At 31.0% G+C, this 26,490-nt stretch overlaps 1 pseudogene across 1 annotated transcript in view; it reads right to left on the bottom strand.

The window, feature by feature from the left end:
* The window catches only part of LOC143250006 (vacuolar protein sorting-associated protein 26B-like), a 55,250-nt pseudogene that overhangs the window by 16,265 nt on the left and 12,495 nt on the right, over positions 1 to 26,490 (bottom strand). Inside the window, exons 3-6 of the transcript XR_013028073.1 lie at positions 25,991 to 26,066; positions 15,047 to 15,200; positions 6,716 to 6,883; positions 4,314 to 4,488 (exon numbers count right to left, since the gene is read on the bottom strand). The product of XR_013028073.1 is annotated as a vacuolar protein sorting-associated protein 26B-like (transcript). The remainder of the gene's footprint in view (positions 1 to 4,313; positions 4,489 to 6,715; positions 6,884 to 15,046; positions 15,201 to 25,990; positions 26,067 to 26,490) is intronic.

Here is a 26,490-nt window from a genome sequence, read left to right on the forward strand (position 1 = left end):
ATGCACACACCTAGACAGAAAGCAAAATCAACTAACAAAATAAATGTCTCACGAATCAAAAGATCACGAAACAAATTTTACATAAATATTTTGCAGGCTAACTGTAATAAGAAGATCTAATAAACTACATCAGGTGCATAACACGTTTTATGAGAAAATGTAACTAAAATAATGAAAAGTTCAGATATTAAGAAAATCAGTGTTAAAATTAGGATTTTAGATCACATTTGAACAGATCTCACTGTGTGTGTTCCAGAAACATATTTTTCTGTCATCTAATAAACATATTAACAACATCTTCAAGGGGGGCCACTTTTTTGTCCCCCTTCTGTAGTTAACAAATCTACAAGGGTAGCCCCACCTACCATTCCATTCTTTGAAACCTCTTATCTACTCACACATACTTCTCTGAAGTACATGTTTATAACCAAAAGAAAGAATTAATTCCAAACTATGTAAGCATGACAGTGATTTAACTGGCTTGAAAAAAACACTTGTAATTTTACAGGAAGTGCTGAAGTCTGTGAGCAATATTTGTTGCTTAGTTTTTATAAACGTACGTATTGCTTAGTTAGGAATTACAGTTTTATCTGTAGAGTAACTTGTTGATTTTTGTTGGGGTTTTCTAAATGTAATCTACAAAAAACAATTTGTCTCCACTCCCCATTTGAAAGAATAAACAAAATTTATGACACACAAGTATAAATAAACTTTGTAACATCATAAGTACTAAACAATAATTGTTTTTATAATAAATATATGTTCATAACCAATAGCACACTTTGTACACTCACACCATTCAATTCCAGTCACTTGAAAGGATAACTAACATCCAAATATTCATTGGATCAGCCTGAACCCTGTACATAGTTATACTGTAAACATTTTTATTACTTCAGACAGTTCTCACTGTACTGTTAAATTATCTCCTACTGTGTTCTGGGTAATTATGCCATACAAGTGTTGTTATATGATGCCACATGAACATCCAAATGACAGGAGCAGTGATTCAATGCTTAATGTTTCACAGGTCTCTACATCAGCCACTAACAGTAAAATAAGATAGATGTGACAAGATTAGATCCTAGAAGAACCACTTTGGAACTGAAGAATCACTTTGGAACTTTGTAGCCAATACTAAAAAAATAGAATAGAGGAGTACTACTCAATTTATTTCATATTTTTTCTTTCTTTAAAATTTTATGGTGGTTACATGGTTAATGAAACAGACCAAACCTGTACAGTTACAGTAGAGAAAATAACAGATAAAATATAATTGCTTTCTGAAAAGACAATGATTTATTCATTTCACTAGTTTCAGGGATTACACAAATATAACTTACGACATTTTCAAATGAAAAAATTTACTTTTAATCTCAGCCACAGAGCTTTTGGTTGTCCTAAAGGTAAGGCATGATACGACATCTTATCATGTTTGTGGATGATAAATTCCAGAGTATCAATTTGTGAATATCACACAGTATGTTGAATGCAGCTTTGGTTGAAATTAAATGCTTGTGATGTCCAAATACAAAGTCTGTAGTTTGTTTACAAATTAGAAACTCAAATAACAATAATGAAAGCTAGAATATAAAAACTGTCCATTAAATAAGATATAAAGTTCTTCTAAAAACAAACATACAATAGCTATCTGGAGGTCACATATTTTATAATTTTCTCATGAGGAAGTATTTTTAATATTAAAATCAAAATTATTTACATGTTAGACAGTCAACATTTAAAAGAATGAATTCAAGAACAAATATTTAAAGAAAAAATCTTTAAAAATTACAAAATCAGATATTTTCTGTATGAGAGCCTTGTAATATTTGCTGGTAACATGAAAAATTTTGTAAAAGTATGCATATATTATAAAATTATAGTACAACTGTTCTTATGGTTCTTTTGTGGTTACAAGCTGGGTGAATTGTACCCAGCCTGCAGTCTGAGTTAGCCTTTAATGATGAACTTTTTAAACCTCTTCCTGCACAAGTCACTGAGTTACATTCATTATTTAATTAAACAACTTTTCTATAAATGTATGTCAAACAAATAACATTATAATGCATGTTATAACTCAAAGTTTCTAAAAAAAACAGTTACAAAAATCCTTTTTTAATTTGTTGTCATGATCATGAAAATCCCCAACTTTGCCAGTTGCTTTCTTGAATCAGGTGCATCGTTCATGTAGATATATGTCAAGACAATAATTACATTTACTTACCGATTGACACATACAGAGATGCCAACCATTACGATTTGAGCGTAATCATTACGATTTTGGTGTATACAATACGACTATACGCTCTTACAAACAAATATTATGACTTGTTGCAACTCCCAAATTATTATATATCACATAGGCCTATACTATAAAGTGATAAATTGTTCCCCAGAGCTTGAAAGGGTGAAAAAAAATTTCTAGTGAGATACAAATAAATTTTGATAATAAATAAAAGACATAGTCCAAATGGCTACTTGCGATAATCATGTTTGTGTTTGAAATAATAAAAAATATTTGTATTTCCAAAGGCTACCAATAGTTTGAGTGCAGTGCTTCTCCATACTGGGTATGTGGGGGAATACATAGTTACGTCATCAGTGCTTGTCAGCCAATCAGTGCTCACATAGATGGGTATTTCTCATTTTCTAAGCAGCATAGAAACACCAATGCAATTGTCCACAAGATGGAAAAAAAGAGGCCTCATTCACCAGATTGTCTTGTTTCTGGCAAAACTAAAAGGACTAAAACTGTGAATCAAAAATTTATGAAAGAGTATAGTGCAAAATATCCGGTCATTGCATCAAAAGTCAGTGACAGTCATGCATTTTGTACAGTTTGTCACATCAATTTTTCTGTGGCACATGGCAGAATAAACGATTGTTCCAGACATATAAAATCGGCATCTCACCAATAAAAGGCTGAGGCGAAGACAAAAACGATGCAAATAATGACATTTATGAGTAAGAATTCAGAATATGAAAAAGAATTTTTTTAAATTTATTTATTAAATACACAAAACACTGTCATAAATGAGCAATCTATAGCAGGAATAAATAATAATAGTTATAATAATAAACAACTTGGAGACATTGGTCAGACCTAGTAGCTGCAAATGATAAAGGGCTCTGTCTACAATCATTATGCTCAATCATTTGAAATAGTTGGAATCTCTGCACATATGTTTCAAATCACCTTGCAGGTCATGTATCATTTTGATAGGATTAATGTGAAAACCCCTTTATACTTAAAGCAGTCAACATCCTGACTCCATGTATTCATGGATAAATGTTTAACAAATATACTTAATTAAAATTCTGAATTTTTAGCTATAAATGTCTTGTAACATTCACTAAAGTTTGAAACATTTCACAAAGATACACAAAAACATGTTAAAGTTGCAAATAGGTAAGGAAACTGGTGGTCACATCTTCGGAGTAATACATCGAGTCAGTACCAAGAGAGATAATAAATATGATCTATACAATATGAACTACACACAGTGATATTTTCTACTTTTATGTAATATTTCATAAAATTATTTATATAAAAATTCACATTATTTTAAGATTAATTATTTACTGTACTGAATACATCAGGAAAGTGGAAAAAGAAGAGATATTAAATTTTTAAAACAGACAACTGTGCATGTGACATATTTACAACTTAAAATTCCAAAACTCGTATCAATTGACACACTAACAGTTACCCTGTTAGCCAACTTGCATTCACTTTTCAATACATATTTTATTCTTATTGCAAAAGTTGTTTTAATTACTATAACTAAAAAACAAGTACACATTCCTAGGAGATAATAACCACAAATTAACTTAAAGTCTGTCAGTGTCAGAGAAAATATCCACGACTATATAGACCTAGTAACAAGTATAGCAAAAGGTGTCACAAAAACTTTTCTTACAAACTGATTCAGATCTGAAAATATGTACTCACAAAACATTTGAAAAATTAGGTATAATATTTGAGTCCAGCAAACTTGTAAAATAAGGCAAGATTGGCTTGCTGTGTATCTGGCCTTCAGCTGATGTTAAGTTATGACTTATTCCACTCATATGAAATAACACTACTGATGTTATTGAAGTATAAGAACTGAAATGCACCTTTAGTGAGAACATTACAAATCTTTTAAGACACCAATTCAAATTATGATAAATAAACTCTAACATCCTAAGTTCAAAAGCTGCATCATTATTACATTATAGCTATATAAAACAATTTCTGTCTTTAGGTTTTATTTATATTTCTTTACTACTACCTGATTAAAAAAAAATGTATTCTCAAATATCAAACTTACCTCTCACAGGAGCTCCATCCATAATTTCATACTTAGCGATAGTTTCATTTTCATTAAAAGTGTTGGGCCCTGAACCAGTGGTTTCACGTTTGATAATAGCAATCTCCATGTGTTTTATTTTGATCTGAACCAGAAGAAAGTATATCTTCCCACAATAACATCCTTCAGGTGATACCTTATTAAAGAAAATGTATTATACAAAAACTTCCATATTTCAATGACAGCATTAAATGTCAACACACAGATTTCTGACAGTACTTTCTGTTTTGGGGTACCTGCTGTAAAATTTATTATATTGTGGACACATCAGTTCATTTAAATTATAACTTTCAGTTTAGCAGTTAGTAACCTTTCTTTTTTTTACCAACAAAAAAATATCTCACAATGTCATGTTAATGGTCTGTTTTTGACAACAGTAAATGTCTCAAGGATGTTACATCAATGGTTTGTTTTTTGACAACAGTAAACATCTCAAGGATGTTATGTTTATGAGCTGTTTTTTGACAACAGTAAAAGTCTCAAGGATCTTATGAATATGAATTTGTTTATTGACAAAGGTTAAGGTTTCAAATAAGCCAATCAAATCAAAAGTCAGATTCAATTTGTAAGTGTTAAAGATGAACAATCACAAAAGTAGGAAGACTACCAGTATATAGGGAGTTGGGTATAGGTACCACAAAAAGAAACTGTATGGGCAATATAACAACAAAGAACCTTGGGTGGACACAGAAGCTTATTCATAACCGGTCATGGGTAAAGATGAAAAATGGAAGAAGAAGAGAAACGAGGTGCCAAGGTATTTGGAAGGAATGAGGAATCCAGATAAAGAAGAATACAACAAGGGTGATAAAGTGGTAAACAACTCTAACTGTCAAAATCCACAGGATAAGAGGAGAAAGTTATGTCTGAAAGGAAAGGTGAAACATGGAACATGAGGAAAGTGATTAAAATAGGGAAAAATTGAGGGAATGGAGTACCACATTAACATCCCAATCTGGTCTGGAAGGGCGAGGCACCTGGAAGTCAAGCATGAACATATAAAGGAGAGGTGAAGTAAATACTCTACAGTATTGGGAAAAATGAAAGGTATGGGATAAAGCCACCCAATAACTCATGACTGATGAGCCTAGGGACCCACACAGTCAGAGAGCCAAGTGAGAAATTCCACCACCCAAGCCACCAAGTTGTATACCAACTGCAGAACACCTTCCATTTGCATTGATACACCTCATAGAAGAAGGATGTATGGAACCAGCTTAAAGGAAAGCAATTCAATGAGAGAAACTGGATCTCCTAGCTAAGCATCAGGTAAAAGCCTGGTGCAAAGATGCACAATGCGAAGCATAGGACATAGAAACGATGACTGAGGTTGACCAAGAAGGGAGGTAAACAACAGAAGAAGAATATAAAAGTGCAAACTGATTTGAGGAATGCTAATCGTAATTACCAAATTGTGAAGTAAATCAATATACATGAACCCGAATATCAGAAGGTTTATCATTGAGTAAGAAAGAATGTGGCTCAGAGGAATCAATACTGTCTTTTTGGATTTTATTTCTTAGGTATGTGGCACATTATCCCTTTTCTCAGGAAGCAGAAAGAAATAGTTAATCAGACCAAAAAGGGTCAGCCTGTTTAAGGTAAACTGGAATGAAAGATAGACCATCTAAAGTTTGATCTAGCAGAGAGATGCAAATAAATTCACCAATTAGCTGCCTACATCTGAGACCTGAGAAAGAAAACTAGTCTCTGGTGTGATTCCTGAAGTGGTAATACACACTTTGGAATTCATAGAAAATGATTCCACCAAATTCAGGCAGTGAAAATGAAAAATGCAATTGGAACCAAGTGATAAATTTTTAAAGTGAAGAAACTGTTGGAAAGAAAACTAAAAGAAAACCACTTTATAAAAAAACTTAGGCAAATGTGAATCATTAAATAAACAAGAAGCAAGTCCAGATACAAGCACTGCCAAATGGGAAGTGATGATTTGATGGAGGAGTAGAGAGTGAGCCACATGAATATGTCATGCTCTACATGATAACTTGTATAAATAGAATATTTCAATTCCAACAACAGGGAGCAAAAGGCTTATGGCATATATCTAGAAAATGTTTGCATACAGAGGGCAGCACTGAACAATAGTAGCTAATTTTGTAAGCAGGAGTAAATGCTGTATTGGAAGACACAAAGATGTTATGTTTGGTGTCTGTTTTTTGACAATGGTAGTGTGTAGAACACCATAAACAGCTATTAAGAAACAATTTAATATCAGTTTTATAGGGAAGAAGTATGAACAAGTTTTAAAAAAATGAATATTAAATAATGTAAGATATTCAATAATTAATACATATTGAAGAAGTTCATAAACTCTAAAAAATAAACACTTCATACACACTTACTTAGATTTATTGTATTCAAACTCTATGTGAAGACAGTCCTCTATGCCAACCTCCATTTTTATTGAAGAGTTCATCTCTGGATAGGAAGCCAAGGTGTGGACTATGATGTCTGATTCTTTCACAATATCAGACAACCTTCTCACTATGGTAACACGCAGAAAGTACCTGTAAAAAATATTAAATGCATGCAAGTGATTTTTTTTCATAGATACCCACACACAAAACATGTAGCTTGTTACTTCAGATAAAGAAACCCCTTCGTATCCAATACTTTTGCTCATTCTAATTTTACAAAAATACTTACATTGGAGAATCGTACCTGTCTGACAAGAGGTATACAAGAGTAACAACAGTACAATGTGACCACTCTTGGCACTGATTCCAGAATATGACCACCTTACAAACATGACTGCTGCTGTAACAACAGTACAATGTGACCACTCTTGGCACTGATTCCAGAAAATGACCACCTTACAAACGTGACTGCTGCTGTAACAACAGTACAATGTGACCACCCTTGAGACTTATTCCAGAAAATGACCACCTTACAAACATGACTGCTGCTGTAACAACAGTACAATGTGACCACCCTTGATATTGATTACAGAAAATGACCACCTTACAAACATGAGTGCTTTCCGTCAATGACAACACTTACATTCCCCTTTTTACTCTATACATACCTGTATTATAACTAAATACTGAAGTATACCTGTATTATAACTAAATACTGAAGTATACCTGTATTGTAACTAAATACTGAAGTATACCTGTATTATAACTAAATACTGAAGTATACCTGTATTATAACTAAATACTGAAGTATACCTGTGTTATAATTAAATACTGAAGTATATCTGTGTTATAACTAAATACTGAAGTATACCTGTATTGTAACTAAATACTGAAGTATATCTGTGTTATAACTAAATACTGAAGTATATCTGTATTATAACTAAATACTGAAGTATACCTGTATTATAACTAAATACTGAAGTATATCTGTGTTATAATTAAATACTGAAGTATATCTGTGTTATAATTAAATACTGAAGTATATCTGTGTTATAACTAAATACTGAAGTATATCTGTGTTATAACTAAATACTGAAGTATATCTGTATTATAACTAAATACTGAAGTATATCTGTATTATAACTAAATACTGAAGTATATCTGTATTATAACTAAATACTGAAGTATACCTGTATTATAACTAAATACTGAAGTATATCTGTATTATAACTAAATACTGAAGTATATCTGTATTATAACTAAATACTGAAGTATATCTGTATTATAACTAAATACTGAAGTATATCTGTATTATAACTAAATACTGAAGTATACCTGTATTATAACTAAATACTGAAGTATATCTGTATTATAACTAAATACTGAAGTATACCTGTATTATAACTAAATTCTGAAGTATACCTGTATTATAACTAAATACTGAAGTATATCTGTATTATAACTAAATACTGAAGTATACCTGTATTATAACTAAATACTGAAGTATACCTGTATTATAACTAAATACTGAAGTATACCTGTATTATAACTAAATACTGAAGTATATCTGTATTATAACTAAATACTGAAGTATACCTGTATTATAACTAAATACTGAAGTATACCTGTATTATAACTAAATACTGAAGTATACCTGTATTATAACTAAATACTGAAGTATATCTGTATTATAACTAAATACTGAAGTATATCTGTATTATAACTAAATACTGAAGTATATCTGTATTATAACTAAATACTGAAGTATACCTGTATTATAACTAAATACTGAAGTATACCTGTATTATAACTAAATACTGAAGTATATCTGTATTATAACTAAATACTGAAGTATACCTGTATTATAACTAAATACTGAAGTATATCTGTATTATAACTAAATACTGAAGTATATCTGTATTATAACTAAATACTGAAGTATACCTGTATTATAACTAAATACTGAAGTATACCTGTATTATAACTAAATACTGAAGTATATCTGTATTATAACTAAATACTGAAGTATATCTGTATTATAACTAAATACTGAAGTATACCTGTATTATAACTAAATACTCAAGTATATCTGTATTATAATTGAATATTGCTGTGCTTTTATTTTACATGCTTGTGTATATATACATTGTAAATCTTTATCAAAAACTAAAGGAACGAACAACAACATTTAACCCTGCTACTATTTAGGTTTAAGTGTATGCCATCATGTTTGGTACAAGTCATAGAATATAATTCAAATTTTACTATTAAACATTAGTTAGTTTCTTAATTTAAAAGTAAACATAAAATAAATCCTAACTATTGACTTTTAATATGTCATATGGTTTTTATCTATAAGAAATCTTTGATAATTACCTGAATGTTAGAAATATTTTGCATCAAGAATTTAAACATGTTCTAATTTATAACACTATTTTCAATTTTAAACTCAAATAGCCAACAGTTAAAAAGAAAAAAATACAGGAGAAAAACATTAAAAATCTTAAAACTGAATGAAAAACTGGTATTTTGTGTACGATGAAAATATGCATATACTGTATTAAAAGATGTAGTGTGAAAACTATAAAAATATGCATATACTGTATTAAAAGATGTAGTGTGAAAACTATAAAAATATGCATACACTGTATTAAAAGATGTAGTGTGAAAACTATAAAAATATGCATATACTGTATTAAAAGATGTAGTGTGAAAACTATAAAAATATGCATATACTGTATCAAAAGATGTAGTGTGAAAACTATAAAAATATGCATATACTGTATCAAAAGATGTAGTGTGAAAACTATAAAAATATGCATATACTGTATTAAAAGATGTAGTGTGAAAACTATAAAAATATGGATATACTGTATTAAAAGATGTAGTGTGAAAACTATAAAAAAGCACACAATTGTTACAAGGTTGGTCCTTTGGACCAAGCATGTAGTGAGTGAGTTAACATGTTGACTGTGAAAGGAAGATGAGAGAGTTAAAGGACCACACTGTTTCTCTAAAATGCCTGTTTCAGTAGAATGTGGTGCGTAAATGAACAGGTCTGTGAAGTTCAGTAATATTTTTGTACTGATCACTACGCTACCATTGTACACACTGGTTTTATTCTCAAACCTTGAAGAAGATCATAGTTTCTGCTAAAGCTGAAACTAAAACTTTCAACTATTTTAAAATAATGCTTTAAACTGAATGGAAATATTGTAGAATTTTTTAACTGCATTTTCATACCATCTCAATTTTATATTATGTGCATTCATATGAACATGTATACTTGTAATGAAATAACAAATGTCTTTAATTAGCTTTAAACCCCCTACGTTATGAAATTGATCAATCAGAATAATGGTTCTCAAGATGTTTGTGTGCAAAAGAAATGAAGGAATGAAAACTAAAGAAGACAAGATGGTCAATCACAGAAGGCAATAACTAGAGCATGAAAGACAACAGAAGTCAGTCAATCATAGAAGGCAAATGATCAGAACAAGAAAGACAAGTGATTCCTCAATAATCTTTATTTACACCGTGACTAATAACTTACTTTATCAACACCTGACAAAAGTCCCATGGCCAGCTAAGGTCACAAATACTTAATCTCTTCAAGAACATTACACCTATCAACTGAACTTCTGAAACAAGTTAGAATTATAATAAATTGAAATATCCGGATGATTATAAAATTCATTAAAAACAACAGGAGTTTTGTTTTAACTTTATGTGAATCCAAGCTGAAGCTTGGAGTCACATGTAATTATGGGTGCTCAGAATGTCCTTGTTCTTCACCCCACAAAGTATTTGAATGTTCTTGTTTGTTTATTATGAAATAACATAGGCTGAAAAAAAATTAAATTTTGAGAAAAATAAAATTGACAATGGTAATATTATCTTGAAGCAAGCAGAAAAAACCAACAGCTGATATGGGAAAATGTGAGGACTTTGAGAAAGCCCACTTACACGAAGTAGTGCTAATATTGTAGTGCCCTGTGAGGCATGAAGTGGAGAGAAGGGCTCACTTACACTAACTAGTGCCAATATTGTAGTGCCCTGTGAGGCCTGAAGTGGAGAAAAGAGAAGGGCTCACTTACACTAACTGGTGCCAATATTGTCAGGTAGTGCCCTGTGAGGCCTGAAGAGAAGGGCTCACTTACACTAACTGGTGCCAATATTGTCAGGTAGTGCCCTGTGAGGCCTGAAGAGAAGGGCTCACTCACACTAACTGGTGCCAATATTGTCAGGTAGTGCCCTGTGAGGCCTGAAGAGAAGGGCTCACTTACACTAACTAGTACCAATACTGTAAAACTGGTGAATTAATGCATTTATTCACTATATGTTTATACTTGTTAGGAAATTACTAAGGTACAAAAATTATTTACAAATTAGCATATTTGAATGGTAGACCTTTCTTCATTAAGGATGATTAAACTGGGATTCTTACTTTTGTCTATATGTTCATAATGATCACCATAGTTTATGTTATTATTCATATCTTAATAATAATTTACACTAATCATCATTTTTAACAGTTTGTCTTTGACATTCAATTTTACATATTTTATTACAGTTTTCATCATTATATTTGGTTTGCTTATTTTTACAGGTTATATAATAAAACTGCAAATATGGTTTATTAACTTTCTAAACACTGGTTCAGTCAATCTGACCGATTGTGTAACCTCTGATTTTTTAATTCAATAGAGCTCTGTAACTAAACAAAATCAAATGCTATAAAAATAACGTTTTTGTCAAATAATGACAATTTTACAGTGAGTAATTTACATTTAATTTGTTACTCTTTCAAGGGTTGTCACAAAAAAAGAGAAAATGTCTTGAGAAAAAATGTTGTGTGTCCTACTAGAGGACATTCAGAATTTTAATGTTGCTCTGTTGAAGTAGGAACTTTAAGAGGTTATATACTATTCAGATATGAATTATCAACCAAGATATTGTGCTATACTAATTAGTATAACAAACAAAAATTAACTTAAAATTTTGAACTTAAGACACTAAAACTTTATGTTGTGAAGCAGAGAATACCCAGGTTGAGAAGTTTAATGAGCATTTTTCATGGATAATTTGTTATATTCTAACTTTAAAACCCCTAGTGCATTACTTTAACGCATGTTAAAGACACTAAAACTTTATGTTGTGAAGCAGAGGATACCCAGGTTGAGAAGTTTAATGAGCATTTTTCATGGATAATTTGTTATATTCTAACTTTAAAACCCCTAGTGCATTACTTTAACGCATGTTAAAGACACTAAAACTTTATGTTGTGAAGCAGAGGATACCCAGGTTGAGAAGTTTAATGAGCATTTTTCATGGATAATTTGTTATATTCTAACTTTAAAACCCCTAGTGCGTTACTTTAACGCATGTTAAAGACATGTACTTAAGACACTAAAACTTTATGTTGTGAAGCAGAGGATAGCCAGGTTGAGAAGTTTAATGAGCATTTTTCATGGATAATTTGTTATATTCTAACTTTAAAACCCCTAGTGCATTACTTTAACGCATGTTAAAGACATGTACTTAAGACACTAAAACTTTATGTTGTGAAGCAGAGGATACCCAGGTTGAGAAGTTTAATGAGCATTTTTCATGGATAATTTGTTATATTCTAACTTTAAAACCCCTAGTGCATTACTTTAACGCATGTTAAAGACACTAAAACTTTATGTTGTGAAGCAGAGGATACCCAGGTTGAGAAGTTTAATGAGCATTTTTCATGGATAATTTGTTATATTCTAACTTTAAAACCCCTAGTGCATTACTTTAACGCATGTTAAAGACATGTACTTAAGACACTAAAACTTTATGTTGTGAAGCAGAGGATACCCAGTTTGAGAAGTTTAATTAGCATTTTTCATGGATAATTTGTTATATTCTAACTTTAAAACCCCTAGTGCATTACTTTAATGCACTGAAAGAAAATTTCTGGATGAAATATTCTGAAACTTCAGATGAACATGCTATAGACAATGTAGTTTTTGCAAATGAAACATTTTATAAGTGATATTTGTAAGAATTTATAGCTTTCAAAACATGCAAAGATTTCATTATCACAGATCTTTAAAGTAACTAACATTGCTTACCTTTCATACATTTCAATTACTTACTTTTACATCTACTTACATTTTTGTAAGTTTTTCCCATTGTTTTTATTTTATAAAACTATAAATTTTATATTTATTTTGATTTTGCATTTTCATTGTGTTTACACAATCATTGGCATACAATGAATATTTTTTTAACTATACCAAAATCATATGCAGATTGAGTTACGTATTATTAATCAGAAAATTTCATTTAATTGGAAGTGCCCAAATGAAGCCCATGGGATGTGTGAGTATAGAGTATTTTAAACATACATAGCCATAAACACAGCACCACTTCTGAGCCAGGTATACTCTCTGTCCATGAAACAAGCAGTAAGGATAGAATCACAGGAAGAACCCTATAAATCAAATGAAGGCAAAGTGTGGCTATGGCATGGCACACAAAGAATTCAACCACAACCAATCATGATAACAATACTCAACCCATAGAGGGTCTTCTATCACTTACTATGGACATGAGAACTGGAAGAGAAAATTTTCTGTTCCAAGGGCTTGCATAATCATGTGCATGTTCAACACCACCAACAACAGTACCCAAATGGAACTGACATCTAGACAATGGTATGAAAGAAAAGAGCAATGTGGGGTTCAGTTTCAGTTCAAAACTAGGTGTCATTGGGAATGAATCATCCAGTTAATGGTAGAAGGGTACCTAGACCACTTACATGTGAGGAGATGTATGGCTGGTCCAGTAACAACCAACAATATCCCTGGGAACTGAAATCCACATAACAGTAGAAAGGAGTGTCTATACACCATCTACACCCACAAAACACAACTGTTTTGCTAAGGAAGAAGCCTCAAATGGAGACAGTAAGTGGTAGAATGTGTGGGATGAGGTGGGGTGCACTAGAGAGTTAAGAGAAACACTTCATCTCAACGGCAAGCATTAATGGCGAGAAAAGTAAAGAAGTCCAGGTTTAATAATAAACATGGTCAAGCAACATTTGTCCCTGAGTTGAATACATCTGTGTGAGTAAGATTCCTGTAAAAAAACAAACAGTATTAAAGGAGCATTTACCCAATCACAGAGAAACTGTGGAGCCCAAGAAGATGGGGAGTAGATGGTAACCTGTAGAGCATGAAGCTGCTAGACAAAAGTAATGTAAGGAGAGTACTTCACATACTGACAAGAACTGTAACCTATACAGGAAAATGGAATCGGGTAGCAAGGAACATAGGAACGAAATAGATAAGATGGAAGGAGACTTGTAAAAGACAAAATTAATCAGAAGAGATGGAGGAATAAGTCAGGAAAATGCAAAAAATAAGTATAACAGAAGAAATTTAACAAGGGATGTTTCTAATAGGAATTGAGACCACAGTATGAGCTATTAACAGTAGAGAGCCTCAACAGGAAATCAGTGATGGTAAAGATGAGATTTTCCATCAAATAGAACACCTTAATACCACAAATGCCAATCAAGGAACAAAGCTAAGCTGCAAAGACGGAGTCAGCCATGCTTGGAGTTGTGCTGCTCTTCAGCCAGTGGAATGTTGTTGCATGCTATCACACAGTTGTCTCCCATTAAAACATGTAAAATTAGGTGTATAAAAGATAGTGGCAAGTGCATATACAGAAGACAAGAAAAGTTATTGTGAAAGGAGGTAAGATACTTTATTGAAAGCAGTGATTGTCTAAAAGCAATAAAACATATATTTGTATCGAAGTTATAAGGTTCAAATAAGAGCTATTTTGTTAAAAACTTTATTGACTTTCCTCTAGAGGTTATGGGTATCATATGTTCCAAAAAAATTCAGTTAATTCTGAACAGTTTGAATTCAGCTGAAATATCTATACATACATGTAAAACTATTTCAATTCTCCGAGTCTGAAGATTTTTTTAACATGTGGAAAAGAACTAAATGTTTGATTTCTATATTTTAAAAAAAAAAACAATGGTACAACTGTGTCCTCAGGGCAAGATGCTCCCATCAAAGCACAACAGAACATAACTACATATACATAAAGAAATCATTAACACATAAATGGAACTTCCCTCAGGTGGAATTGAAATACAAAAATAAACTAATAAAACACAAACACTTTCAATTTTTATCCAATAGTACATTTTGTAAAATTCTGAGAAATTGTTCTCTATAAACAAGTGCAATATTTTGTGGTTTTAAAAATTAAACCAAATACAAAAGGTTTCTTAAAACTAGAATTACAAACACCTTACCGGGGAGTCTAACATTAGATCCTGTGTAAGATTCATAAGGTTTTTCCACATTGACAAAATCAAAGTTGTAACTTGTATTCTGTGCTAGCTCTCCTGGTCTCACTAGCTCCTTGACCAATGATGTGAACTCATGGTGATTTCCTCTATCGTAATACAGCTCTAAAAGGATGGTGAAATATTAACTGTATGTTCTTTTAGAACAATAAAACTGAGTGACAGTAATAATTATACAGTTATAACAGTAAATTTCAACTACAATCTATCAAGAGTAATATGAAGCATTATATGGTGGTTGTTTTTAATCACAGAACTTTACTTGCATAATCATTGTTTAATTCACATACTATAAATACAATGATAATTCCAAAGAACTTTAGATTGTCTTTACTTTTTACTGCCATTATCTTTCTAAATATATCTGTTTTTAACATCAATTTAATTTCCATCAGGTGGACTGCAAGATGTTGAAAAACTGGTGGTATTTCCTTAGTTATTTAATTATTACATTTTAAAATACGAAAGACAATTTTAAATTATTATTGTGTAAAGTATTACTGAAGTATTTTTATGAATAGCAAATTATTTATCAACCAATGGCATAATTACAAAATATGGCATTTAGCATAAAAAGAAATTTCACCCCTACATGTACTTTCTTAAGTGTTGTTAATAGGTGCAACCCACTAAAAGTATTCAACTAAAAGAACAAAGTTTAACTCAACAATTCTTAAATTTTCAAACCCATCATTACCATGACTACATGTTAACGTTCAAGTGCAGTCAGAACCCACATAAAACAACCTACACATAAACAATATGAAAGTATATCTGATATATAAGCTGACTACTTTCACCAATATATCACTGAAGAACAAATTACTTGATGTATCTTATATGTCTTGTTAAAATTCAGTAAACTAGTTTCGCTAGTGTGAAAGCAGAAAGATAAGCAGTCCTTCATGAAAAGATTTTGTTTTTTATTTGCTAGGTTGTCAACTTTGTCTAAAAAAATTCATGTTCTAAATAATGCAAAACATAACATGAAACAAAACTGAAGGGAGACAGATGTACGACACTCTCATCCACTTGGAACAATCACAAGTATCTGTTTAAATTATCCCTTACCTCATCCATTTCATATAACAATTTGTTCCCTTCTTTTTAACAAAACAATTATTTTACAAAGGTCTTTGTGCCCATTTACAACTGGTGAGTCACTGGACTGATTGTGACCATTAAGGTCTACCTGGAAGTGACACAGAGGGTCAACAATCAGATCTGACCCCTTACATCACCCAATGTATCTATGTGTTAAAGTAGTACATCACCTAGTTATTGTTAGTTAAGATATTCATCAACACTATCTCCATAAAACAGTATGGCACTAACTTGATTACTTAGAAAAGTATCAACTTACATCTTTAATAAGTATCTGACCCCTTACATCACCCAATGTATCTATGTGTTGAAGTAGTACATCACCTAGTTATTGTTAGTTAAGATATTCATCAACACTATCTCCATAAAACAGTATGGCACTAACTTGATTACTTAGAAAAGTATCAACTTACATCCTTAATAAGTATCTGACCCCTTACATCACCCAATGTATCTATGTGTTGAAGTAGTACATCACCTAGTTATTGTTAGTTAAGATATTCATCAACACTTATCTCCATAAAACAGTATGGCACTAACTTGATTACTCAGAAAAGTATCAACTTACATCCTTAATAAGTATCTGACCCTTACATCACCCAATGTATCTATGTGTTGAAGTAGTACATCACCTAGTTATTGTTAGTTAAGATATTCATCAACACTATCTCCATAAAACAGTATGGCACTAACTTGATTACTCAGAAAAGTATCAACTTACATCCTTAATAAGTATCTGACCCCTTACATCACCCAATGTATCTATGTGTTGAAGTAGTACATCACCTAGTTATTGTTAGTTAAGATATTCATCAACACTATCTCCATAAAACAGTATGGCACTAACTTGATTACTCAGAAAAGTATCAGCTATGCCAAAGAAATTTGAGTTGCACATCCTTAGTAAGTGTAGCTGAATGAATTTTAAGAATTGTTGCATTTTGATTTTGTGTTATATAATATATGGAAAAAAAGGTATATATGTTTTTAATAATAATTACATTTTGTAACATGAAATGACAAATAAATGAAATATCACTTAAATATATTGTTATTTTAAACCAAGAGAATCCCACTAAAGATGCAGAAGTTACCAGAAGAGGTTTACCAATAAATTACACTAGACAACAAAACAGTTACTTCTGAAAAAAAACAAACAAGTGAATTGTGGTAACATGATGGTGCTGATTTAAACAATGTAGTCAGAATTTGTCTCATCATATCTGCATTCTGAGTTATTGTAATATCTCAATACCAGCACTATATGAAATATAATATAGTCAACTCAGTACAACACATTTATGCTATGAAAACAAGTTTACTTAGACAGTTTAAAGCATATCTTTTGGATAACTTCAAAAACTGACAGTATTGTATTCATGAAAATTTTCAAATATGTTTGTTATTTGTTTTTGTTATAACTGTAGAGAATTGCACTACTTTTCATTCATTCACATACTCATCTGCTCCACCTTGGAATCACAAAACCCTTATGTGCTCAGTTTGACAGAATATTCGAGAAGCCTGTCAACTGAACATAAGACGGACGGTTAGACAGCTCTCTCTTAGTTGCCTCTTACTCACTCAGTTGGTCACTTTGCATCTCTCTTCACAGTCAAAACAAAGCCTGACCTCTTTTCTTGCATCATACCCACATTATAATAAAATTCTCCAAAATTTTTTTTTAAATTCTTTAAACTCTATGTTGGCCAGAAAATCATTTGAACTGCTGGTACCTCCAGTTTAAATAAAGTCTGAAAGTACAAAAATAAACCAAAGTTTGTGCTACATTTGTGGAAAATACATTACAGTTTCACAAAGGGAGGGGGGAACACACACACAAAAGATAAATACAGCTTGGTGATCAATAAAAACACTTGGCTCTACATGTGTGTTGTACAGTTTCTACATCTGGCTTGACACAGTGAATAAATAAAAAGAGACCAAGTATGTCATTTGCAGTTCCCATAATATGGCATAAACCCAAAAAATATTCTTGCTAACTGCTGTTTTTGCATAACTAATATTTCTGGAAATTCAGACACAACTAAAGAATACATTAACAACCCAGATGTTCACCCCTCCCTGTATTGAAACCAGTACCCCATAGGTATGTTCTTTTAACACAACATCCACTAGCGAATTGGGAATCAGAAGAATTATTCTACAAAGAAGACAATGAGCCATTTTCATCTAGTAATTCTGTAACATCTCAACATAAACTACCTCATCTGATCACACCAGAACAGATAAATGATCTGATTTGTGGCTTGTCTCTATCAAAGCAGCATGAGGAACTTCTTGGCTCTTGTGTACAGGAACGTATTAGCTACAGTAATGAGAATTTTAGTTTATCAAAATTGCCATAAAAATCTTGCATCTCACTACAGTGTGCAAGATACTTTATGTTTCTGTACAAATCTTCAAGAATTACATGCTAAATATCTTCCTCAAGAATAAAGAATTTTATTGATCCATCTAAAATTAATATGAAAAATGTATTTTTGCACAATGGGAACAACAGTCATCAATTTCTGTTGATCATGCTGTGAACAGGAAAGAAACATATCAAAAGGATGCAGATCATACCTTCTTAAATATAATTTTCAATGAACTCTTATAAAAGAAAAGATTATTCTCCTGATTTTGAATAAATAGAAAAAAGCTAGAGGTGACCAATAATTGTACAATAAACATCACCAAATTACATAGAAACAGTTGCAGATTTCCTGTTACCAAAGAAAAAAAATGTTTGCCCAGTGTTATAACAATGTAGGTTTTCCACAAATTGCATAACTCTAGTCAATTTTAACAGATGATAGCAAATGGTCCGATCATTCATAATCAGGTCTGGATTATCAACTGGTAAAAAAATTAAAATGCCATTTAATGGTCTTGTCTTCAGTTCTACAATACTATGCAGTTGAGCCTTTTGACAATCCAAAATACAACTCATGTTAAAATAACAAGTTAGGGGTCAAATACTCTTGAACAACTTAAATCATTATATTCCTATCAATACAAGAGACAAGGCCTAAAATGGCATCTTTTGCAGAAAAATCTTTAATATGCTAAGTGAAAAACATTACCTCAAGAAATTCTTTGGCCATATGTAATGAAGACGGACTAACCCAGCAAATTTATTTAAAAATTAAAATATTTTACAAAAATTAATCTGTCTCTGTTATTGTTTGTTATTAAGCCCAAATATCTACAGAATAATAAACATTTAAAATAATAGTTTTGAGCAGTACAAGTCCATAGGTATGCCACTGGGGGCTACATCTGTTTCTATTGACATCACAATAATCTGTTTTCCTAATAGTACCAACAACCTACATCCTATTAAGAAGTTTCTTGTCTCTTTCTTTCAGAATCCCATCTTAAACATCCTTTTTGTTTTGTTTTTACAATCTTAGTGATGTCAGTTCTCTTAAAAACTTTTAACTCGCATCTTTCTAACAAAACTATTCCTTCTGAATATTTCAAACAAGACTTACAGACTTTACATTTTAGGTTCTCCACAGACAGATCTCTACCTTCTTTCTCAGAAGTACAGACAGAAAGGTAAAATGAAGATCTAAGCATGAATGTAAATCAAAATTTACCATTTTTTTATCCTACTTGAATTTTAATATCATGAGACTTTTGATTTTAATAGGATCATAATGCAGCAAATTCTAAAATAAAATTACATATGATGTCTATCAAGTTTTTACTGACCAAAAATTGTCTAGTTTATCAACCTACACTGGATACTAACAATTAGTATAGTTCAGAACTAACAAAACTTATCAACCTACACTGGATACTAACAATTAGTAAAGTTCAGAACTAACAAAACTTATCAACCTACACTGGATACTAACAATTAGTAAAGTTCAGAACTAACAAAACTTATCAACCTACACTGGATACTAACAATTATTAAAGTTCAGAACTACAAAACTTATCAACCTACACTGGATACTAACAATTAGTAAAGTTCAGAACTAACAAAACTTATCAACCTACACTGGATACTAACAATTAGTAAAGTTCAGAACTAACATAACTTATCAACCTACACTGGATACTAACAATTATTAAAGTTCAGAACTAACAAAACTTATCAACCTACACTGGATACTAACAATCAGCTTATTAAAGTTCAGAACTAACAAAACTTATCAACCTACACTGGATACTAACAATTATTAAAGTTCAGAACTAACAAAACTTATCAACCTACACTGGATACTAACAATTAGTAAAGTTCAGAACTAACAAAACTTATCAACCTACACTGGATACTAACAACCAGCTTATTAAAGTTCAGAACTAACAAAACTTATCAACCTACACTGGATACTAACAATTAGTAAAGTTCAGAACTAACAAAACTTATCAACCTACACTGGATACTAACAATTAGTAAAGTTCAGAACTAACAAAACTTATCAACCTACACTGGATACTAACAATCAGCTTATTAAAGTTCAGAACTAACAAAACTTATCAACCTACACTGGATACTAACAATTAGTAAAGTTCAGAACTAACAAAACTTATCAACCTACACTGGATACTAACAATTAGTAAAGTTCAGAACTAACAAAACTTATCAACCTACACTGGATACTAACAATTAGTAAAGTTCAGAACTAACAAAACTTATCAACCTACACTGGATACTAACAATTAGTAAAGTTCAGAACTAACAAAACTTATCAACCTACACTGGATACTAACAATTAGTAAAGTTCAGAACTAACAAAACTTATCAACCTACACTGGATACTAACAATTACTAACAATTAGTAAAGTTCAGAACTAACAAAACTTATCAACCTACACTGGATACTAACAATTATTAAAGTTCAGAACTAACAAAACTTATCAACCTACACTGGATACTAACAATTATTAAAGTTCAGAACTAACAAAACTTATCAACCTACACTGGATACTAACAATTAGTAAAGTTCAGAACTAACAAAACTTATCAACCTACACTGGATACTAACAATTAGTAAAGTTCAGAACTAACAAAACTTATCAACCTACACTGGATACTAACAATTAGTAAAGTTCAGAACTAACAAAACTTATCAACCTACACTGGATACTAACAATTAGTAAAGTTCAGAACTAACAAAACTTATCAACCTACACTGGATACTAACAATTATTAAAGTTCAGAACTAACAAAACTTATCAACCTACACTGGATACTAACAATCAGTAAAGTTCAGAACTAACAAAACTTATCAACCTACACTGGATACTAACAATTATTAAAGTTCAGAACTAACAAAACTTATCAACCTACACTGGATACTAACAATTAGTAAAGTTCAGAACTAACAAAACTTATCAACCTACACTGGATACTAACAATTAGTAAAGTTCAGAACTAACAAAACTTATCAACCTACACTGGATACTAACAATTAGTAAAGTTCAGAACTAACAAAACTTATCAACCTACACTGGATACTAACAATTAGTAAAGTTCAGAACTAACAAAACTTATCAACCTACACTGGATACTAACAATTAGTAAAGTTCAGAACTAACAAAACTTATCAACCTACACTGGATACTAACAATTAGTAAAGTTCAGAACTAACAAAACTTATCAACCTACACTGGATACTAACAATTAGTAAAGTTCAGAACTAACAAAACTTATCAACCTACACTGGATACTAACAATTAGTAAAGTTCAGAACTAACAAAACTTATCAACCTACACTGGATACTAACAATTATTAAAGTTCAGAACTAACAAAACTTATCAACCTACACTGGATACTAACAATTAGTAAAGTTCAGAACTAACAAAACTTATCAACCTACACTGGATACTAACAATTAGTAAAGTTCAGAACTAACAAAACTTATCAACCTACACTGGATACTAACAATTATTAAAGTTCAGAACTAACAAAACTTATCAACCTACACTGGATACTAACAATTATTAAAGTTCAGAACTAACAAAACTTATCAACCTACACTGGATACTAACAATTATAAAGTTCAGAACTAACAAAACTTATCAACCTACACTGGATACTAACAATTAGTAAAGTTCAGAACTAACATAACTTATCAACCTACACTGGATACTAACAATTAGTAAAGTTCAGAACTAACAAAACTTATCAACCTACACTGGATACTAACAATTAGTAAAGTTCAGAACTAACATAACTTATCAACCTACACTGGATACTAACAATTAGTAAAGTTCAGAACTAACAAAACTTATCAACCTACACTGGATACTAACAATTAGTAAAGTTCAGAACTAACAAAACTTATCAACCTACACTGGATACTAACAATTAGTAAAGTTCAGAACTAACAAAACTTATCAACCTACACTGGATACTAACAATTAGTAAAGTTCAGAACTAACAAAACTTATCAACCTACACTGGATACTAACAATTAGTAAAGTTCAGAACTAACAAAACTTATCAACCTACACTGGATACTAACAATTAGTAAAGTTCAGAACTAACAAAACTTATCAACCTACACTGGATACTAACAATTAGTAAAGTTCAGAACTAACAAAACTTATCAACCTACACTGGATACTAACAATTAGTAAAGTTCAGAACTAACAAAACTTATCAACCTACACTGGATACTAACAATTAGTAAAGTTCAGAACTAACAAAACTTATCAACCTACACTGGATACTAACAATTAGTAAAGTTCAGAACTAACAAAACTTATCAACCTACACTGGATACTAACAATTAGTAAAGTTCAGAACTAACAAAACTTATCAACCTACACTGGATACTAACAATTAGTAAAGTTCAGAACTAACATAACTTATCAACCTACACTGGATACTAACAATTAGTAAAGTTCAGAACTAACAAAACTTATCAACCTACACTGGATACTAACAATTAGTAAAGTTCAGAACTAACATAACTTATCAACCTACACTGGATACTAACAATTAGTAAAGTTCAGAACTAACAAAACTTATCAACCTACACTGGATACTAACAATTAGTAAAGTTCAGAACTAACAAAACTTATCAACCTACACTGGATACTAACAATTAGTAAAGTTCAGAACTAACAAAACTTATCAACCTACACTGGATACTAACAATTAGTAAAGTTCAGAACTAACAAAACTTATCAACCTACACTGGATACTAACAATTAGTAAAGTTCAGAACTAACAAAACTTATCAACCTACACTGGATACTAACAATTAGTAAAGTTCAGAACTAACAAAACTTATCAACCTACACTGGATACTAACAATTATTAAAGTTCAGAACTAACAAAACTTATCAACCTACACTGGATACTAACAATTAGTAAAGTTCAGAACTAACAAAACTTATCAACCTACACTGGATACTAACAATTAGTAAAGTTCAGAACTAACATAACTTATCAACCTACACTGGATACTAACAATTAGTAAAGTTCAGAACTAACAAAACTTATCAACCTACACTGGATACTAACAATTAGTAAAGTTCAGAACTAACATAACTTATCAACCTACACTGGATACTAACAATTAGTAAAGTTCAGAACTAACAAAACTTATCAACCTACACTGGATACTAACAATTAGTAAAGTTCAGAACTAACAAAACTTATCAACCTACACTGGATACTAACAATTATTAAAGTTCAGAACTAACAAAACTTATCAACCTACACTGGATACTAACAATTATTAAAGTTCAGAACTAACAAAACTTATCAACCTACACTGGATACTAACAATTATTAAAGTTCAGAACTAACAAAACTTATCAACCTACACTGGATACTAACAATTATTAAAGTTCAGAACTAACAAAACTTATCAACCTACACTGGATACTAACAATTAGTAAAGTTCAGAACTAACAAAACTTATCAACCTACACTGGATACTAACAATTAGTAAAGTTCAGAACTAACAAAACTTATCAACCTACACTGGATACTAACAATTATTAAAGTTCAGAACTAACAAAACTTATCAACCTACACTGGATACTAACAATTAGTAAAGTTCAGAACTAACAAAACTTATCAACCTACACTGGATACTAACAATTAGTAAAGTTCAGAACTAACATAACTTATCAACCTACACTGGATACTAACAATTATTAAAGTTCAGAACTAACAAAACTTATCAACCTACACTGGATACTAACAATTAGTAAAGTTCAGAACTAACAAAACTTATCAACCTACACTGGATACTAACAACCAGCTTATTAAAGTTCAGAACTAACAAAACTTATCAACCTACACTGGATACTAACAACCAGCTTATTAAAGTTCAGAACTAACAAAACTTATCAACCTACACTGGATACTAACAATTAGTAAAGTTCAGAACTAACAAAACTTATCAACCTACACTGGATACTAACAATTAGTAAAGTTCAGAACTAACAAAACTTATCAACCTACACTGGATACTAACAATTATTAAAGTTCAGAACTAACAAAACTTATCAACCTACACTGGATACTAACAATTAGTAAAGTTCAGAACTAACAAAACTTATCAACCTACACTGGATACTAACAACCAGCTTATTAAAGTTCAGAACTAACAAAACTTATCAACCTACACTGGATACTAACAATTAGTAAAGTTCAGAACTAACAAAACTTATCAACCTACACTGGATACTAACAATTAGTAAAGTTCAGAACTAACAAAACTTATCAACCTACACTGGATACTAACAACCAGCTTATTAAAGTTCAGAACTAACAAAACTTATCAACCTACACTGGATACTAACAATTAGTAAAAGTTCAGAACTAACAAAACTTATCAACCTACACTGGATACTAACAACCAGCTTATTAAAGTTCAGAACTAACAAAACTTATCAACCTACACTGGATACTAACAACCAGCTTATTAAAGTTCAGAACTAACAAAACTTATCAACCTACACTGGATACTAACAATTAGTAAAGTTCAGAACTAACAAAACTTATCAACCTACACTGGATACTAACAATTAGTAAAGTTCAGAACTAACATAACTTATCAACCTACACTGGATACTAACAATTATTAAAGTTCAGAACTAACAAAACTTATCAACCTACACTGGATACTAACAATTAGTAAAATTCAGAACTAACAAAACTTATCAACCTACACTGGATACTAACAACCAGCTTATTAAAGTTCAGAACTAAAAAAACTTATCAACCTACACTGGATACTAACAACCAGCTTATTAAAGTTCAGAACTAACAAAACTTATCAACCTACACTGGATACTAACAATTAGTAAAGTTCAGAACTAACAAAACTTATCAACCTACACTGGATACTAACAACCAGCTTATTAAAGTTCAGAACTAACAAAACTTATCAACCTACACTGGATACTAACAACCAGCTTATTAAAGTTCAGAACTAACAAAACTTATCAACCTACACTGGATACTAACAATCAGCTTATTAAAGTTCAGAACTAACAAAACTTATCAACCTACACTGGATACTAACAACCAGCTTATTAAAGTTCAGAACTAACAAAACTTATCAACCTACACTGGATACTAACAACCAGCTTATTAAAGTTCAGAACTAACAAAACTTATCAACCTACACTGGATACTAACAATTAGTAAAGTTCAGAACTAACAAAACTTATCAACCTACACTGGATACTAACAATTAGTAAAGTTCAGAACTAACAAAACTTATCAACCTACACTGAATACTAACAATCAGCTTATTAAAGTTCAAAACTAACAAAACCATTATAAATTGTTTTTACTTACCAATTTGTCCAATGAATTCAATTTTAATGCCTTGGTGTTCAAGCTTCATTCCTGGTTTTTTTAAGGTTATATTAACCTGTTATGTCAAAACAAAGAAACTAAATAAAAATTATGAATTGTTTAACATTCTACATGATCAAACCCTATTTTCAACTGATAGCAGACATACTGTTTATTTAAATTATGATTTTCTAATATTCTACATGATCAAACCCTGTTTTCAGCTGATAGTTGACATACTGTTTATTTAAATTATGAATTGTTTAATATTCTATATGATCAAACCCTGTTTTCAGCTGATGTCACGTAAATAAAAATGTATTTGTGACAACTGAAAGAACAGAGCAATCACAACACTAGTTCTCAGTATTGTCTGAATCACTCATGTTAACGAGAAATAAACAGTATGCCAGCTATCAGCTGAAAACAGGGTTTGATCACTGTGTGTGTGTTTGTTTTATCATTTCAGATTATGTGATAACATGAAATAATGTATTTAA

This window comes from Tachypleus tridentatus, chromosome 4 (genome assembly GCF_004210375.1).
Source record: "Tachypleus tridentatus isolate NWPU-2018 chromosome 4, ASM421037v1, whole genome shotgun sequence".
Taxonomy (NCBI): Eukaryota; Metazoa; Arthropoda; class Merostomata; order Xiphosura; family Limulidae; genus Tachypleus; species Tachypleus tridentatus.